The sequence below is a fragment of the Hylobates moloch genome, unplaced genomic scaffold (assembly GCF_009828535.3).
Source record: "Hylobates moloch isolate HMO894 unplaced genomic scaffold, HMol_V3 SCAFFOLD_11, whole genome shotgun sequence".
In the NCBI taxonomy this organism is placed as follows: Eukaryota; Metazoa; Chordata; class Mammalia; order Primates; family Hylobatidae; genus Hylobates; species Hylobates moloch.
In genome coordinates, this window is record NW_026652286.1 from 83,622,270 (window position 1) to 83,643,664 (window position 21,395).

Sequence of the window (21,395 nt, forward strand, 5' to 3'; positions counted from 1 at the left end):
TGCTCCAGTCCGTGGGCTTTCAGATCAGGAGAACAAAGAGGAAGGGAAAAAAAGCACACAACGAGGAATTTGGAGTCTTGTGTAAATATTGTTTACAAGGAAGCATGTAGAATAAATGCTATTTTCTTTAAAAAAGTACTTGAATGTATTATGTGACAGAACTCATGGAGTTTTACATTTCAAGCACTTAACTACTTCTGTGTCTTTGAGCAGGCTCTTAATTTCTCTGTGTTTCAGCTCCCTTCTGCATAAAGTCAGAACAATCCTGTCTGCCCTGTCACCTCCTAGAAGTCAGGATCATGTGAGATAATCCCATGAGTTGATTTTAAAATATATAAGGCGCTACTCACCTGTAATTTGTTAATATTGTCACTAGAAGAGTAGAACTAACGTGTCTGGACAAAGAAGTCATTTTCTTATTAAATGAGTTCCCTTAACTCTCAGCGTTGGCCCTCTGATAAGCAGTGTGTTAGTCTGTTTTGTGTTGCTATATAGGAATACCTGAAATTGGGTACTTTATAAAGAAAAGAGGTTTATTTGGCTCGCAGTTCTGCAGGCTGAACAAACATGGCACCAGCATCTGCCCGACTTCTGGTGAGGGACTCGGGAAGCTTTTACTCATGGCAGAAGGCGAAGTGGGAGCAAGTGTGTCACATGGTGAAAAGGGGACCAAAAGAGAGGATGAGGTGCCAGCTCCTTTAAACAACCAGCTCTCACACGAAGTAACAGAGTGAGAATCCCTCATTACCACAAAGATGACACCAAGCCATTCATGAGGGGTCCACCCCCATGACCCAAGCACTGCCCACCAGGCCCCTCCTCCAACACTGGGATCACATTGCAACATGACGTTTGAAGGGGACAAATATCCAAACTATATCCAGTAGAATAGACAGTTTCTGTGTGGTGAAATTCCAAGAGACTTGGAAAACATCCTTAACCCAAAAGATGCCTTTGCCACCTGCTGATAGTTAAAATACAATCAATCACCAAGGACACATTTAATGGTTAGTGACTAAAAACTCATGAAGGAAAAACATGCTGACATAGATTTATTCAAATGTATGGTGAAAATTAAGAACTGGTTCTAGAACCCATCCTAGGAGCAGGTTTGGATGTTATGGAGTTGGGCAATGCTTGCTTGGTATTCCTGTCTCATAAAGCTTGTATAGTTTGGCTTTCTCCAGACAGTTTGTCACTCTTGGTTCATCAGTTCATTTCCAAATGGCATTAAAAGATGGTCAAATAGCAATTGCCTCCCAGAATCGTAGTTGATGATTGACCACAATGGGTATCCCCACCCCCATATTGGGGATGGCTGGTCCAGTATGTAGGTCCACAGGCTGGGTTGGGATATTCAAAACCCTGTTACCAAAGCCAGGCTGAATCACAGTATGTCAAAAATGAAAGGACATTTTAGAGACTAATCAAGGAATCAGTAACTTAAATAGCCACAGAGGACTGGTGGGTAACATGAATGTGTGAATGAGGATGGTATGAGACAATAGGGAGTGGTAGGTAAACATGTGCACCACAGATATTTAAATTCAAATCTAATTGAAAGTTGTGTTGAATCAAATATGTCCACAGAGTGACCACATTTGGCCACCAGGCTGTCAGCATGTGACTCCTGATCCAGCCCCACTTCATCATAAAGGCAACCTGTGGGTACTCCTGCAGTCACAGGAGCCCGTAAGGCCCAAGCTACAATGTCTCAGCTTGATGGTTAAACTTTAAACTCCCCGCGTCCAGATGAACCTCAGTTGTTCCTGAATGCATCACAACTTTGTGATTCAGTCACCAGGTGCTTCTATTCTGCTCTTTCTCATCCTCTCCTGCTCTATCTCCTCTTGGGCTGCTAATCCTTTTTTTTTTTTTTTTCTTTTTGAGACAGAGTCTCGCTCTTTCACCCAGGCTGGAGTGCAGTGGCATGATCTTGGCTCACTGCAAGCTCCACCTCCCGTGTTCACACCATTCTCCTGCCTCAGCCTCCCGAGTAGCTGGGACTATAGGCGCCCGCCACCACGCCCAGCTAATGTTTTGTATTTTTATTAGAGACGGGGTTTCACCGTGTTAGCCAGGATGGTCTCAATCTCCTGACCTCGTGATCCGCCCTCCTTGGCCTCCCAAAGTGCTGGGATTACAGGTGTGAGCCACCACGCCCAGCCTTGGGCTGCTAATCTTAAAGCTGTCGGAAGAACCTCACTATATGGAATACCAATGGTGCCTTTGCAGAAACATTTATGTCTATTCCAAGGGTGCTACCCCAGTGCCCTCAACACACCACTTTCAGGCTGCAAAGAGGGGAGAATCACTCTGTTTGATTCAGTGCTGCACTTTGCCACCTGGGCCCCAAAGCCACACTGGGTGAGCCCAGAATAGCAGAAGGCCTCTTTGGAAAGCGGTTCCTATGGCTTCTTTTCTCTGTGCTCATCTCTCCTGCATAACTCTAAGACAAACACACAAACACCATCCATCTCTGTCAGAATGAGCCACAGGGCAGGCACAATGCATAGACCGCCAAGAATCGTTTTCTCTCCACCCATCCCACCACCAAATAAACAAAAGCAAATCTGCAAAATTGTTGCTTTGACTAAAATATTCCCAGGAGTTTACACTAACCAAAAGAATGCACCTTCTCTGTTTAAAGCCTCATCATGAAGAAAACTGTGATCGGTGCAGTAAGTTGGGACTTGGCTTATATTTGTGCAGCTAAAGGGCCTATTCAGTTGATTCTGCAAGAGCAAGGGTGTCCCCAAGAAGTACTGAATCTCACTTTTAGCAAGACAGACAACTTCTGACAATTTTTTTTTTTTTTTTTTTTGGAGACAGAGTCTCGCGTGTCGCCCAGGCTGGAGTGCAGTGGCACGATCTTGGCTCACTGCAACATCTGCTTCCCAGGTTCATGCCATTCTCCTGCCTCAGCCTCCCGAGTAGCTGGGACTACACGTGCCCACCACCACTCCCAGCTAATTATCTGTATTTTTGGTAGAGACAGGGTTTCACTGTGTTAACCAGGATGGTCTCAATCTCCTGACCTCGTGATCCACCTGCCTTGGCCTCCCAAAGTGCTAGGATTACAGGCGTGAGCCACCACGCCTGCCCGGCAACTTTTAACTACAATGTTTTAGCTTCTACCCGTAGTACCTTAAAAAAAATTGTGGGGTTGACTTTTATTCAGCGTATCGTGATACATGGTCATGCATCATGTAAGGTTGAGACTACACTCTGACAAATGCATCCAGAGGCGATTTTCATCATTGTGTGAACCACATAGAACATACTTACCCAAATCTAGGTGGCATAGCCTGCTACACACTCTAGGTTCTGCGGTATAGCTTATTGCACATAGGCTGCAAACCTGTAGAGTGTCACTGCTAAATACTGTAGATGATTGTAACACAATGATGTTTGTGTATCTAAACATACCTAAACATGGAAAAGGTACAGTAAAATGTATGTTGTAGTAAACTTATGATACCACTGTCATCTATGCAGGCTGTCATCAACTGAAACATCATTTTGCAGTACATGACTGTATATTCATAAACATTTTGAGATTTCAAGAGGAGATGTGTCTACAAATGATGCCACCAAGAGAGTGAAATCACAAACTACAAAACTGCAGAAAATATTTGTAAATTATATATCTGATAAGTGATTTGTATCTAGAATATATAAAGAACTCTTACAACTCAATGATAAAAAGATAAATTAATTTAAAAATGGGCAAAGTTTCTAAATTTCTCCAAAGAACATGTGCAAATGGCCAATAAGCACATGAAAAGATGTTCAGTGTCATTAATTATCAGGCAAACGCAAATAAGAACCATAGTGAGATACCACTTGACACCCACAAGGAGAGCTATAATCAAAAGGAGAGATAATAACAAGTGTTGTCAAGGATATGGAGAAATTGGTCCCTCAAACACTACTGGTAGAAATGTCAAATGGTGCAGCTGCTTTTGAAAACAGTTTTGCACTTCCTTAAAATGTTAAACACAGAGTTACCATATGATCCAGATATGTACCCAAGAGAGTTGGAAACATACGAACACACAAAACTTGTACATGAGTGTTCATAGAGCATTATTCATATTAGTCACAAAGTGGAAACAACCCAAATGTCTATCTACTCATGAATGGATAAATAAATGCTATTTATTTATTTATTTACTTTTGAGATGGAGTCTCACTCTGTCGCCCAGGCTGGAGCGCAGTGGCACGATCTCGGCTCACTGCAACCTCCACCTCCCAGATTCAAGCAATTCTCCTGCCTCAGCCTCCCTAGTAGCTGGGACTACAGGCACCTGCCACCACACCAGGTTAATTTTTTGTATTTTTAGTAGAGACGGGGTTTCACCACATTAGCCAGGATGGTCTCTATCTCCTGACCTCCTGATCCACCAGCCTCAGCCTCCCAAAGTGCTGAGATCACAGGTGTGAACCACCACGCCCATCCAAAATGCTATATATTTATATAATGAAATATTATTCAGCAATAAAGAGGACTGAAGTGCTGATCCATGGTACAACATGGACGAACTGTGAAGACAGTTTGCTAAGTGAAACAAGCCAGCCACTAAAGACCACATGTTGTATGATCCACTTACATAAAATTTCTAGAATAGGCAAATCCATATTGACAGAAGGCAGATTCATAGTCATCTAGGACTTGAGGGAGGTGTATGAGAGGAACAGGGAGTGACTGCTACTGGGTATGAGACTTCAAACTGATGGTTGACCAACTCTGTACACTTTAACTGGGTGAATTATATGGTTTGTGAATTTTATCTCAAAAAGCTGTTAAAATATATATTTTTTAAAAGGGGACTGTGGCATGTGAGAAATTCAAAGCCACAGGGTAGAGGCATAACAAAGTTGGCTCTTCTCAATTCCCAGAAGTAAAATTGGTTGAGATATAGATATGGATACAAGTACAAAAGTAGACACAGGTTTTTTAAATATTTTAAATTATTATGACTACTATAACTTTCTATATTGAAGTGGTTGGCTCACAAGAAGTTGCAGAAATAGTACGCGAGTGTTCCCCTATGCCTTTCTCCTAGCTCCCTACCGTGATGATACCTTATATATCCACAGTGCCTTATATATATGGACACGGGTTTTTCAATGACTTTTGAGAGTTCTTCTCCTATTTTTTGTGAGACATTTCTCTGTGGTTAAGAGGCTCCCATTTGTTTTGTCCCAGTCTCCAAATTTGCCAAAATAGGATAAAACCTCCTTCACCACCAATACCATAAACTGAACACTGCTGGAAATCCCTGAGTTTGTCTCTGATGCCCATAAAAGGTACATTTTGCAAGCACAAGCTCAGCATCCTTTGGAATGGCCTTCGGAGAGGCACATGTGGTCAGGTGCACCCCAGTCTGTATGGCACAGCCTCAGGCTGAGGAGCACACGCAGAAGAAGGCTCCCCGGGCCTAAAACTGACATCTGAGTCGGGCTCATAAGCTTTAAGGAGTAGGGGGAGAGAGAGCAAGTGTGAATGAGGGTGTGAAAAACTGCACTTGAACATTGATGCTGAAGGTAGAGAGTGAGATGCGAGGCTGCTGAAATGTCAAGTGAGGAAAGAGTAAGTCAACAGCAATGGATAGGCCATGGCAGACAAACCAGATCTTGGGAGCAAACAGGGACAAAAGGCAGCCCTCGAATGGCTGAATGCAAATGTGAGAAAATAAAAAGGCACTGGCTTAGTGTCACGGGTAACATTCAGCCAATTCTAAGTGCAAAGCAAAATGCATAAAATGCAAGGAAACATTGAGTCATTGAGGTTGATTTGAATAGGAGAATACAAAATATGAGTGACTCCCTCAAGGGACATTGCAGGGTTCTCTTGCCAGGCTCTCCTGTGGCCACAGTCCCTCCATCATTCCATAGATACTTTTAAAGTTCAGCTAAAATTTAAGCAACTTTGCACATTCAAGCCTCAGGCCAGGCTTTCGAATCAAACTGACATGTGCCCCCGTCTATTCCAGCTGTATTATCTTGAGCTAGTTACTCACCTGCTGGGAGCCTCAGTTTCCTCATCTGTAAAATGAGAATACTAGTGTTAATAGCACCTACCTCACAAAGTGATTATGAAGCTATATGACAATAAGCATAGAGAGTGCTCAGCCGTAGTACTAGCAAAAATAAGTGCCTGCTATATAGTGGCTATAATTAATGTGTGAGCATTGCTTTCCAGCCAAAAACCAAATCCCAGTATGGCCTTCAGAGGTCTCAGTTCCTCCAGCTGAGAATGCCCAATGTTACCTCTCAGCTCCCCCAAGTGCTCTCTTACTGTGTCATTGTGACAAGAGGAGTAAGCTAGGCATAGCAGCCTGCATCTCTACACTGGTCTGTTTCCGTCCATTTTTGGACTATGAACGACAGAACAAAAGAGTCTTCAAAGGCATTGCAAATTTAATTTCAATAACCACCTAGATGAGGGCTGCTGGACACCAGAAAGAGCAGAGATTTCTTCCCCCATGCCCCTCCCAGTCTTCCATCTCAGAAGTACAACTAGGGAAGAGCAGAAACTACTTAAATTAGAAGTGACCCCAGCATCCTATTTAAGCAGTTCCTGCTCTGAGAAGTGCAGAGATTTCACCTTCAAATGGAAAGAGCACAGGACTTGAGTTTTAGTTGTGGTGCCCCACATTCCTCTCCACTGCTACCTCATTGCTCTGTTCCCTTTAAGAGAAACAAACCTATTCCTCAATTCCATTTAGATGAAATATCCAGAATAGTTAAATCTATAGAGATGGAAGCAGATTGGTGGTTGCCAAAGGGCCAGGGGAGTGGGGATTGGGGGAAAATGGCTTAATGGTATGTGAGGTTTTATTCTGGAGTGACTGAAATGTTTGGGGACTAACTGGAGATGTCTACACAACATTGTAAATGTACTAAGTGCCACTGAATTGTTCACTCTAAAATGGTTAATTGTGTCTTATATAAATTTCATCTTAATAAGTTACTTTCTAAAATCCCCTGAAAAGAGTTGTCTCTACTTCCTTTCTGTTCAAATTGTTCATCTCTCACTTTCTATGGATCTTCTGCAAATACAGCTTTCCCCTCCACCATTCCACTGAAACTACTATTGTTAAGGTCCTCATGACCTCCAGGATGCTAAATCTCATGGTCCCTTGTTGCCATATGGAGTTTCAAGGGAGGCTGAAAAGTGTGGTCTATTTTAGGCAGCCACATCTCAACTAAAATAAATAAACAATAAGGAATAACTAGCAGTTTCTCTTCGTTTCTTTAAGGATAAACTATTTAAATGCTAGAAACAATGAATAGTCTCTAAACAGGGGCTGGGGGGGCAACAAGGGACAAAGCCATTTTTAAAAAATTAGATTAATTCAACAGCAGATAGAAAACAAAGAAAAATTTTGATAAGCAGAAAACACAAAGTAGGAGGGCAGAAATAATTCAAGTAAAGATATGATAACTAATTAATGAATAAAATCATCAATTGAAAGTCAGAGATTTTTTCAAGTAATTGGTCCATTTCATCTAAGTTCTCAAATTTGTTGGCATAGAGTTGTTCAAAGTATTTCTTTTTATTATCCTTTTAATGTCCATGGGATCATTAGTGATGGCCCCTCTTTCATTTCTTACACTAATAATTTGTCTTCTCTCATTTTTCTTAGCCTGGCTAGAATTTTATCAATTTTATTAATCTTTTCAATGAATCAGCTTTTGGTTTCATAGACTTTATTATTTTTGTCTTCCATTTTATTGGTTTCTGCTCTGATTTTTGTTATTTCTTTTCGTCTGTTTGCTTTGGATTTAATTTGCTCTTCTCCTAGTTTCACAAGCTGGAAGCTTAGAATATTAATTTTAAATATTTCTTCTTTTCTATTATATGCATTTAGTGCTATAAGTTTCCCTCTAAGCATTGATTTCATTGCATCGTATGTGTCAGGCCTCTGAGCCCAAGCTAAGCCATCATATCCCCTGTGACCTGCACGTACACATCCAGATGGCCGGTTCCTGCCTTAACTGATGACATTCCACCACAAAAGAAGTGAAAATGGCCTGTTCCTGCCTTAACTAATGACATTATCTTGTGAAATTCCTTCTCCTGGCTCATCTTGGCTCAAAAGCTCCCCTACTGAGCACCTTGTGGCCTCCACACCTGCCCACCAGAGAACAATCCCCCTTTGACTGTAATTTTCCTTTACCTACCCAAATCCTATAAAATGGCCCCACCCCTATCTCCCTTCCCTGACCCTCTTTTCAGAATCAGCCTGCCTGCATCCAGGTGAAATAAACAGCCTTGTTGCTCACACAAAGCCTGTTTCGTGGTCTCTTCACATGGACCCGCATGAAATTTGGAGCCGTGACTCGGATCAGGGGACCTCCCTTGGGAGATCAATCCCCTGTCCTCCTGCTCTTTGCTCAGTGAAAAAGATCCACCTACGACCTCGGGTCCTCAGACCCACCAGCCCAAGGAACATCTCACCAATTTTAAATCGGGTAAGCGGCCTCTTCTTACTCTCTTCTCCAACCTCTCTCACTATCCCTCAAACACTTTTTCCTTTCAATCTTGGCGCCACTCTTCAATCTCTCCCTTCTCTTAATTTCAATTCCTTTCATTTTCTGGTAGAGACAAAGGAGACACATTTTATCTGTGGACCCAAAACTCCAGCGCCAGTCACAGACTCGGGAAGGCAGCCTTCCCTTGGTGTTTAATCATTGCAGGGATGCCTCTCTGATTATTCACCCCTGTTTTAGAGGTGTCTGACCACATGAGGATGCCTGCCTTGGTCCTTCACCCTTAGCAGCAAGTACTGCTTTTATGGGGGGCAAGAACCCCCCAGATCCTTCTCTCCATGTCTCTACTCCTTCTCTGCTTTTCTGGAGGGCAAGAACCCCCCAACCCCTTCTTCTTCACCCTTAACAGCAAGTACCGCTTTTCTAAGAGGCAAGAACCCCAGATCCCTTATTTCTGTGCCCCAACCTCTTATCTCTGCACCCTGATCCCTTATTTCCATGCCCCAACCTCTTATCCCTGCACCCCAATCCCTTATTTATGCACCCCAACATCTTATCTCTGCGCCAATCCCTGATTTCTGTGCCCCAACACCTTTCCCACTTTTCTGGAGGGTAAGAACCCCCAAACCCCTTCCCTCCATGTCTCTACTCTCTCTTTTCTCTAGGCTTGCCTCCTTCACCATGGGCAACCTTCCACCCTCCACTCCTCCGCCTTCTCCCTTAGCCTGTGTTCTTAAAAACCTAAAACCTCTTCAACTCACACTTGACCTGAAACCTAAATGCCTTATTTTCTTCTGCAATGCCACTTCACCCCAATACAAACTCGACAGTTGTTCTAAATAATTCTTGTCATAAAATAGGCAAACAGTCTGAGATGCCTGATGTCCAGGCATTCTTTTACACATCAGTCCCTCCATAGTCTCTGTTCCCAATGCAACTTGTCCCAAATCTTCCTTCTTTCCCTCCCACCTGTCCCCTCAGTCCCAACCCCAAGCGTTGCTGAGTCTTTCTAATCTTCCTTTTCTACAGACCCATCTGACCTCTCTCCTCCTAGCCAGGCCAAGCTAGGTCCCAATTCTTCCTCAGCCTCCACTCCTCCAACCTATAATCCTTTTATCACCTCCCCTCCTCACACCCAGTCTGGCTTACAGTTTCTTTCCACGACTAGCCCGCCTCCACCTGCCCAGCAATTTCCTCTTAAAAAGGTGGCTGGAGATAAAGACATAGTCACAGTTAATGCTCCTTTTTTTTATCCGACCTCTCCCAAATCAGTTAGTGTTTAGGCTCTTTTTCATCAAATATAAAAACCCGAGGGGGGTGGAGCCAAGATGGCCAAATAGGAACAGCTCCAGTCTACAGCTCCCAGCGTGAACCACGCTGAAGATGGGTGATTTCTGCATTTCCACCTGAGGTACTGGGTTCATCTCACCGGGGAGTGCCAGACAGTGAGTGCACAACAGTAGGTAGAGTGCACTGTGCGTAAGCCAAAGCAGGGTGAGGCATCGCCTCACCCAGGAAGCGCAAGGGGTCAGGGAATTCCCTTTCCTAGTCAAAGAAATGGGTGACAGATGGCACCTGGAAAACTGGGTCACTCCCACCCTAATACTGCGCTTTTCTAATGGGCTTATCAAAGGGCACACCAGGAGATTATATCCCACACCTGGCTCAGAGGGTCCTATGCCCACGGAGTCTTACTCATTGCTAGCACAGCAGTCTGAGATCAAACTGCAAGGCAGCAGTGAGGCTGGGGGAGGGACACCCGCCATTGCTCAGGCTTGAGTAAGTAAACAAAGCGGCCAGGAACCTCGAACTGGGTGGAGCCCATCACAGCTCAAGGAGGCCTGCCTGCCTCTGTAGGCTCCACCTCTGGGGGCAAGGCACAGACAAACAAAAGACAGCAATAACCTCTGCAGACTTAAATGTCCCTGTCTGACAGCTTTGAAGAGAGTAATGGTTCTCCCAGCACGCAGCTGGAGATCTGAGAACGGGCAGACTGCCTCCTCAAGTGGGTCCCTGACCCCCAAGTAGCCTAACTAGGAAGCACCCCCCAGTAGGGGCAGACTGACACTTCACACATCAGGGTGTTCCTCTGAGACAAAACTTCCAGAGGAACGATCAGGCAGCAGCATTTGCGGTTCACAATACCCACTGTTCTGCAGCCTCCGCTGCTGATACCCAGGCAAACAGGGTCTGGAGTGGACCTCCAGTAAACTCCAACAGACCTGCAGCTGAGGGTCCTGTCTGCTAGAAGAAAAACTAACAGAAAGGACATCCTCACCAAAAACCCACCTGTACATCACCATCATCAAAGACCAAAGGTAGATAAAACCACAAAGATGGGGGATAAACAGAGCAGAAAAACTGGAAACTCTAAAAATCAGAGCACCTCCCCTCCTCCAAAGGAACACAGCTCCTCACCAGCAACGGAACAAAGCTGGACAGAGAATGACTTTGACGAGTTGTGAGAGGAAGGCTTCAGAAGATCAAACTACTCCAAGCTAAAGGAGGAAGTTCGAACCAATGGCAAAGAAGTTAAAACTTTGAAAAAAAATTAGAAGAATGGATAATGAGAATAACCAATGCAGAGAAGTCCTTAAAGGACTTGATGGAGCTGAAAACCACAGTACGAGAGCTACGTGACAAACGCACAAGCCTCAGTAACTGATGCGATCAACTGAAAGAAAGGGTATCAGTGATGGAAGATGAAATGAATGAAATGAAGTGTGAAGAGAAGTTTAGAGAAAAAAGAATAAAAAGAAACGAACAAATCCTCCAAGAAATATGGGACTATGTGAAAAGACCAAATCTACATCTAATTGGCGTACCTGAAAGTGACGGGGAGAATGGAATCAAGTTGGAAAACACTCTGCAGGATATTATCCAGGAGAACTTCCCCAATCTAGCAAGGCAGACCAACATTCAAATTCAGGAAATACAGAGAACGTCACAAAGATACTCCTCGAGAAGAACGACTCCAAGACACACAATTGTCAGATTCATGAAAGTTGAAATGAAGGAAAAAATGTTAAGCACAGCCAGAGAAAAAGGTCGGGTTACCCACAAAGGGAGGCCCATCAGACAAACAGTGGATCTCTCAGCAGAAACTCTACAAGCCAGAAGAGAGTGGGGGCCAATATTCAACATTTTTAAAGAAAAGAATTTTCAACCCAGAATTTCATATCCAGCCAAACTAAGCTTCATAAGTGAAGGAGAAATAAAATACTTTACAGACAAGCAAATGCTGAGAGATTTTGTCACCACCAGGCCTGCCCTAAAAGAGCTCCTGAAGGAAGCGCTAAACATGGAAAGAAACAACTGGTACCAGCCACTGCAAAAACATGCCAAATTGTAAAGACCATCAAGGCTAGGAAGAAACTGCATCAACGAACGAGCAACATAACCAGCTAACATCATAATGACAGGATCAAATTCACACATAACAACACTTCCCTTAAATGTAAATGGGCTAAAAGCTCCAATTAAAAGGCACATACTGGCAAATTGGATAAAGAGTCAAGACCCATCACTGTGCTGTATTCAGGAAACCCATCTCATGTGTAGAGACACACATAGACTCAAAATAAAGGGATGGAGGAAGATCTATCAAGCAAATGGAAAACAAAAAAAGGCAGGGGTTGCAATCCTAGTCTCTGATAAAACAGACTTTAAACCAACAAAGATCAAAAGAGACAAAGAAGGCCATTACATAATGGTAAAGGGATCAATTCAACAAGAAGAACTAACTATCCTAAATATATATGCACCCAATACAGGAGCACCCAGATTCATAAAGCAAGTCCTGAGTGACTTACAAAGAGACTTAGACTCCCACACAATAATAATAGGAGACTTTAACATCCCACTGTTAACATTGGACAGATCAACAAGACAGAAAGTTAACAAGGATATCTAGGAATTGAACTCAGCTCTGTACTAAGCAGACCTAATAGACATCTACAGAACTCTCCACCCCAAATCAACAGAATATACGTTCTTTTCAGCATGACACCACACCTATTCAAAAATTGGCCACATAGTTGGAAGTAAAGCACTCCTCAGCAAATGTAAAAGAACAGAAATTATAACAAACTGTCTCTCAAATCACAGTGCAATCAAACTAGAACTCAGGATGAAGAAACTCACTCAAAACCGCTCAAGTACATGGAAACTGAACAACCTGCTCCTGAATGACTATTGGGTACATAAGGAAATGAAGGCAGAAATAAAGATGTTCTTTGAAACCAACGAGAACAAAGACACAACATACCAGAATCTCTGGGACACATTCAAAGCAGTGTGTAGAGGGAAATTTATAGTACTAAATGCCCACAAGAGAAAGCAGGAAAGATCTAAAATTGACACCCTAACATCACAATTAAAAGAACTAGAGAAGCAAGAGCAAACACATTCAAAAGCTAGCAGAAGGCTAGAAATCACTGAGATCAGAGCAGAACTGAAGGAAATAGAGACACAAAAAACTCTTCAAAAAAATCAATGAATCCAGGAGCTGGTTTTTTGAAAAGATCAACAAAATTGACAGACCACTAGCAAGACTAATAAAGAAGAAAAGAGAGAAGAATTAAATAGACACAATAAAAAATGATAAAGGGGATATCATCACTGATCCCACAGAAATACAAACTACCATCAGAGAATACCATAAACACCTCTACACAAATAAACTAGAAAATTTGGAAGAAATGGATAAATTCCTCGACACATACACTCTCCCAAGACTAAAGTAGGAAGAAGTTGAATCTCTGAATAGACCAGTAACAGGCTCTGAAATTGAGGCAATAATCAATAGCTTACCAACCAAAAAAAGTCCAGGACCAGATGGATTCACAGCCGAATTTTACCAGAGTACAAGGAGGAGCTGGTACAATTCCTTCTGAAACTATTCCAATCAAATAGAAAAAGAGGGAATCCTCCCCAACTGATTTTATGAGGCCAGCATCATCCTGATACCAAAGCCTGGCAGAGACACAACAAAAAAAGAGTTTTAGGCCAATATCCTTGGTGAACACTGATGCAAAAATCCTCAATAAAATACTGGCAAACCGAATCCAGCAGCACATCAAAAAGCTTATCCACCATGATCAAGTGGGCTTCATCCCTGGGATGCAAGGCTGGTTCAACATATGAAAATCAATAAACATAATCCAGCATATAAACAGAACCAAAGACAAAAACCACATGATTATCTCAACAGATGCAGAAAAGGCCTTTGACAAAATTCAACAATGCTTCATGCTAAAACCTCTCAAGAAATTAGGTATTGATGGGACGTATCTCAAAATAATAAGAGCTATCTATGACAAACCCACAGCCAATATCATTCTGAATGGACAAGAACTGGAAGCATTCCCTTTGAAAACTGGCACAAGACAGGGATGCCCTCTCTCACCACTCCTATTCAACATAGTGTTGGAAGTTCTGGCCAGGGCAATGAGGCAGGAGAAGGAAATAAAGGGCATTCAGTTAGGAAAAGAGGAAGTCAAATTGTCCCTGTTTGCAGATGACATGATTATATACCTAGAAAACCCCATTGTCTCAGCCCAAAATCTCCTTAAGCTGATAAGCAACTTCAGCAAAGTCTCAGGATACAAAATCAATGTGCAAAAATCACAAGCATTCTTATACACCAATAACAACAAACAGAGAGCCAAATCATGAGTGAACTCCCATTCACAATTGCTTCAAAGAGAATAAAATACCTAGGAATCCAACTTACAAGGGATGTGAAGGACCTCTTCAAGGAGAACTACAAATCACTGCTCCATGAAATAAAAGAGGATACAAACAAATGGAAGAACATTCCATGCTCATGGGTAGGAAGAATGAATATCGTGAAAATGGCCATACTGCCCAAGGTAATTTATAGATTCAATGCCATCCCCATTAAGCTACCAATGACTTTCTTCACAGAATTGGAAAAAACTACTTTAAAGTTCATATGGAATCAAAAAAGAGCCCGCATCGCCAAGTCAATCCTAAGCCAAAAGAACAAAGCTGGAGGCATCACGCTACCTGACTTCAAACTATACTACAAGGCTACAGTAACCAAAACAGCATGGCACTGGTACCAAAACAGAGATATAGACCAATGGAACAAAACAGAGCCCTCAGAAATAATGCCACATATCTACAACTATCTGATCTTTGACAAACCTGACAAAAACAAGCAATGAGAAAAGGATTCCCTATTTAATAAATGGTGCTGGGAAAACCGGCTAGCCATATGAAGAAAGCTGAAACTAGATCCCTTCCTTACATCTTATACAAAAATTAATTCAAGATGGATTAAAGACTTACATGTTAGACCTAAAACCATAAAAACCCTAGAAGAAAACCTAGGCAATACCATTCAGGACACAGGCATGGGCAAGGACTTCATGTCTAAAACACCAAAAGCAATGGCAACAAAAGCCAAAATTGACAAATGGGATCTAATTAAACTAAGGAGCTTCTGCACAGCAAAAGAAACTACCATCAGAGTGAACAGGCAACTTACAGAATGGGAGAACATTTCTGCAACCTACTCATCTGACAAAGGGCTAATATCGAGAATCTACAATGAACTCAAACAAATTTACAAGAAAAAAACAACCCCATCAAAAAGTGGGCAAAGGAAATGAACAGACACTTCTCAAAAGAAGACATTTATGCAGCCAAAAAACACATGAGAAAATGCTCATCATCACTGGCAATCAGAGAAATGCAAATCAAAACCACAGTGAGATACCATCTCACACCAGTTAGAATGGCCATCATTAAAAAGTCAGGAAACAACTGGAGAGGATGTGGAGAAATAGGAACACTTTTACACTGTTGGTGGGACTGTAAACTGGTTCAACCATTGTGGAAGACAGTGTAGTGATTCCTCAAGGATCTAGAACTAGAAATACCATTTGACCCAGCCATCCCATTACTGGGTATATACCACCCAAAGGACTATAAATCATGCTGCTATAAAGACACATGCACACGTATGCTTATTGCGGCACTATTCACAATAGCAAAGACTTGGAACCAATCCAAATTTCCAACAATGATAGACTGGATTAAGAAAATGTGGCACATATACATATACATGGAATACTATGCAGCCATAAAAAATGATGAGTTCATGTCCTTTGTAGGGACATAGATGAAACTGGAAACCATCATTCTCAGCAAACTATCACAAGGACAAAAAACCAAACACTGCAAGTTCTCACTCATAGGTGGGAATTGAACAATGAGAACACATGGACACAGGAAGGGGAACATCACACACGGGGGCCTGTTGTGGGGTGTGGGGAAGGGGGAGGGATAGCATTAGGAGATATACCTAATGTAAATGACGAGTTAATGGGTTCAGCACACCAACATGGCACATGTATACATATGTAACAAACCTGCACATTGTGCACATGTACCACAACACTTAAATAAAAAAAAAAAAAAACACCCAGCCCAGTTCATGGCCCCTTTAGCAGCAACCCTGAGACACTTTACAGCTCTAGACCCTGAAAGGTCAGAAGGCAGTCTTATTCTCAATATGAATTTTATTTTATTACCCAATCTGATCCCAACATGAAATAAAGCTCCAAAAATTAAATTCCGGCCCTCAAACCCCACAACAGGACTTAATTAACCTCGCGTTCAAGGTGTACAATAATAGAGTAGAGGCAGCCAAGTAGCAGCGTATTTCTGAGTTGCAATTCCTTGCCTCCACTGTGAGACAAACCCCAGCCACATCTCCAGCACACAAGAACTCCAAACACCTGAACCGCAGCTGCCAAGGTTTCCTCCAGAACCTCCTCCCTGAGGAGCTTGCTGCAAGTACCGGAAATCTGGCCACTGGGCCAAGGAATGCCCACAGCCCAGGATTCCTCCTAAGCCGCGTCCCATCTGTGCAGGACCCCACTGAAAATCAGACTGTTCAACTCACCTGGCAGCCACTCCCAGAGCCCCTGGAACTCTGGCCCAGGGCTCTCTGACTCCTTCCCAGATCTTCTCGGGTTAGCAGCTGAAGACTGACACTGCCCGATCACCTCGGAAGCCTACAAGACCATCACAGATGCTATGGGTAACTCTCACAGTGGAGGGTAAGTCTGTCCCCTTCTTAGTCAATATGGAGGCTACCCACTCCACATTACCTTCTTTTCAAGGGCCTGTTTCCCTTGCCTCCATAACCATTGTAGGTATTGACGGCCAGGCTTCTAAACCTCTTAAAACTCCCCAGCTCTAGTGCCAACTTAGACAATACTTTTTTAAGCACTCCTTTTTAGTTATCCCCACCTGCCCAGTTCCCTTATCAGGCTGAGACACTTTAACTAAATTATCTGCTTCCCTGACTATTCCTGGCCTATAGCCACATCTCATTGTTGCCCTTCTCCCCAACCCAAAGCCTCCTTTGACTCTTCGTCTCATATCCCCCCACCTTAACCCACAAGTATAGGACATCTCTACTCCTTCCCTGGCAACTGATCACATGCCCATCACCATCCCATTAAAATCTAATCACCCTTACCCCGCTGAACCCCAATATCCCATCCCACAGCACGCTTTAAAAGGATTAAAGCGCCAGGCGCGGTGGCTCACACTTGTAATCCCAGCACTTTGGGAGGCTGAGGCGGGCGGGTCATGAGGTCAGGAGATTGAGACCACGGTGAAACCCCGTCTCTACTAAAAATACAAAAAATTAGCCGGGTGTGGTGGCGGGCCCCTGTAGTCCCAGCTACTCGGAGAGGCTGAGGCAGGAGAATGGCATGAACCCAGGAGGCGGAGCTTGCAGTGAGCCGAGATTGCGCCACTGCACTCCAGCCTGGGCGACAGAGCGAGACTCCATCTCAAAAAAAAAAAAAAAAAGGATTAAAGCCTGTTATCACTCACCTGCTAGAACATGGCCTTTTAAAGCCTATGAACTCTCCTTATAATTCCCCCTTTTCACCTGTCCTAAAACCGGACAAGGCTTACAGGTTAGTTCAAGATCTGCACCTTATCAACCAAATTGTTTTGCCTATCCACCCCATAGTGCCAAACCTATGTACTCTCCTATCCTCAATACCTCCCTCCACAATCCATTATTCTATTCTAGATCTCAAACATGCTTTCTTTACTATTCCTTTGCACCCTTCATCCCAGCCTCTCTTCGCTTTCACTTGGACTGACCCTGACACCCATCAGGCTCAGCAAATTACCTGGGCTGTACTGCCGCAAAGCTTCACAGACAGCCTCCATTACTTCAGTCAAGCCCAAATTTCTTCCTCATCTGTTACCTATCTCAGCATAATTCTCATAAAACACACATGCTCTCCCTGCTAATCATGTCCAGCTGATCTCTCAAACCCCAACACCTTCTACAAAACAACAACTCCTTTCCTTCCTAGGCATGGTTAGATACTTTCAACTTTAGATACATGGTTTTGCCATCCCAACAAAACCATTATATAAACTCACAAAAAGAAACCTAGCCTACCCCATAGATCCTAAATCCTTTCCCCACTCCTCTTTCCGTTCCTTGAAGACAGCTTTAGAGACTGCCCCCACCCTAGCTCTCCCTGACTCATCCCAACCGTTTTCATTACACACAGCTGAAGTGCAGGGCTGTGCAGTCAGAATTCTTACACGAGGACCAGGATCGCGTCCTGTAGCCTTTTTGTCCAAACAACTTGACCTTCTGTTTTAGGCTGGCCATCATGTCTCCGTGCAGTGGCTGCTGCCACCCTAATACTTTTAGAGGCCCTCAAAATCACAGACTATGCTCAACTCACTCTCTTCAGCTCTCATAATTTCCAAAATCTATTTTCTTCCTCACACCTGACGCATATACTTTCTGCTCCCCCGGCTCCTTCAGCTGTACTCACTCTTTGTTGAGTCTCCCACAATTACCATTGTTCCTGGCCCGGACTTCAATCTGGCCTCCCACTTTATTCCGGATTCCACACCTGACCCTCATGACTGCATCTCTCTGATCCACCTGATGTTCACTCCATTTCCCCATATTTCCTTCTTTCCTGTTCCTCATCCTGATCACACTTAGTTTATTGATGGCAGTTCCACCAGACCTAATCGCCACACACCAGCAAAGGCAAGCTATGCTATAGTACAAGCCACTAGCCCACCTCTTAAAATCTCTCATTTCCTTTCCATCGTGGAAATCTATTATCAAGGAAATAAATTCTCAGTGTTCCATCTGCTATTCTACTACTTCTCAAGGATTATTCAGGCCCCCTCCCTTCCCTACACATCAAGCTCGAGGATTTGCCCCCACCCAGGACTGGCAAATTAGCTTTACTCAACAGGCCCCCAAGTCAGAAAACTAAAATACCTCTTAGTCTAGGTAGACATTTTCACTGGATGGGTAGAGGCCTTTCCTACAAGGTCTGAGAAGCCCACAGCAGTCATTTCTTCCCTTCTGTCAGACATAATTCCTCAGTTTAGCCTTCCTACCTCTATACAGTCTGATAACAGACCAGCCTTTACTAGTCAAATCAGCCAAGCAGTTTTTCAGGCTCTTAGTATTCAGTGAAACCTTTATATCCCTTACGGTCCTCAGTCTTCAGGAAAGGTAGAACCGACTAATGGTCTTTTAAAAACACACCTCACCAAGCTCAGCCACCAACTTAAAAAGGACTGGACAATACTTTTACCACTTTTCCTTCTCAGAATTCAGGCCTGTCCTTGGAATGCTACAGGGTACAGCCCATTTGAGCTCCTGTATAGACACTCCTTTTTATTAGGCCCCAGTCTCATTCCAGACACCAGACCAACTTAGACTGTGCCCCAAAAAACTTGTCACCCCTATTATCTTCTGTCTAGTCATACTCCTATTCACCAGTCTCAACTACTCATACATGCCCTGCTCTTGTTTACACTGCCGGTTTACACTGTTTCGCCAAGCCATCACAGCTGATATCTCCTGGTGCTATCCCCAAACTGCCACTCTTCACTCTTGAAGTAAATAAATAATCTTTGCTGGCAGGACTATGCTGAATCTCCTTAGGCACTCGCTAACTAGATGTCCTAGGTCCTCCCAATTCTTAGACCTTTAATACCTGTTTTTCTCCTTCTCTTATTCAGTTTAGTTTTTCAATTCATACAAAACCGTATCCAGGCCATCATCAATAATTCTACACGACAAATGTTTCTTTGAACAACCCCACAGTATCACCCCTTACCACAAAATCTTCCTTCAGCTTAATCTCTCACACTCCAGGTTCCCACACCGCCCCAATCCCGCTCGAAGCAGCCCTGAGAAATATCGCCCATTATCTCTCAATACCACCCCCCAAAATTTTTACCGTTCCAACACTTTACCACTATTTCGTTTTATTTTTCTTATTAATATAAGAAGACAGGAATGTCAGGCCTCTGAGCCCAAGCTAAGCCATCATATCCCCTGTGACCTGCAGGTACACATCTAGATGGCTGGTTCCTGCCTTAACTGATGATATTCCCCCACAAAAGAAGTGAAAATGGCCTGTTCCTACCTTAACTGTGGCATTATCTTGTGAAATTCCTTCTCATCCTGGCTCAAAAGCTCCCCTACTGAGCACCTTGTGACCCCAACACCTTTCTGCCAGAGAACAACCCCCCTTTGACTATAATTTTCCTTTACCTACCCAAATCCTATAAAACGGCCCCACCTCTATCTCCCTTCGCTGACTCTCTTTTCAGACTCAGCCCGCCTGCACGCAGGTGAAATAAACAGCCTTGTTGCTCACACAAAGCCTGTTTGGTGGTCTCTTCACACGGACGCACATGAAACTATGTATTTTGATAAGTTATTTTTTATTTTCATTTAATTCAAATATATTTAATTTGAGACTTCTTTCTTTCACCCATGTGTTATTTTTAAACATGTTGTTTAATCTGTAAATATGTGGGGGTTTTCCAGCTATCTTTCTGTTATTGATTTCTTCATTAGTTCCACTATGGTTTGACAGCATACTTTGCATGATTTCTGTGCTTTTAAATTTGTTAAGGTGTGTTTTTAAGGCTCAGAATGTGGTCTATCTTGGTGAATGTTCCATGTGAACTTGAGAAGAATGTGAATTCTGCTGTTGTTGGATGAAGCAATCTATGAATGTCAATTTGACCCAGTCGATTAACGCTACTGTTCAGCTCAACTATGTCCTTACTGATTTTCTGCCTTCTATTTCTGTCAATTGCTAATAGAGGGGTATTACTTTCTCCAACTATAATAGTGGATTTGTCTATTTCTACTTGCAGTTCTATTAGTTTTTACCTCATGTATTTTGTTGCTCTGTTGTTAGGTACATACACATTAAGGATTGTTGTCTTCTTGGAGATTTTACCTCTTTGTCAAAATAATGCCCCTCTTTATCCCTGATAATTTTCTTTGTTTTGAAATCTGCTTTAAAATGGACGTTCCATGTTAGATACAAAATAAAAATATTTATTTTTTGCAGTTTACAAAATAAATGAACTAAAAACAATTTTATAGAATGTTTAAAAACAAAAGGATAGAATAAAGGCAAAACTAACCAAAAAGGTCTGAGGTGATAATATTCAATATTAGGCAAATTAGAATTTAAAATAGAACACAAAAGAATTAACAAAATTAACATTAATTAACAAAACATAACCTAATCTAAATAAAGAGAGATACTGTTACAGTAGATAGTTAGGCAGACATCAGCAAGGCAGGAGAGGGCCCCACCCACCAGCAGGAATGTCAGGCGACCATCAGGTGATAGTCAGGTAGTTGTTAAACTGTCTAAAATGATAATTGGTCACAGCCAGTGCCAGGGAAAGGCAGTCTCCCAATAGGTAGAAAACATTTGAAATTGGTGATCAGCAGCTTCTTGATATGATCTCAGGAGTTTGGCAGGTGGGCTCAAGCATGCACACTAAGAGGCAAAACGGCAGAGTTTAACTGG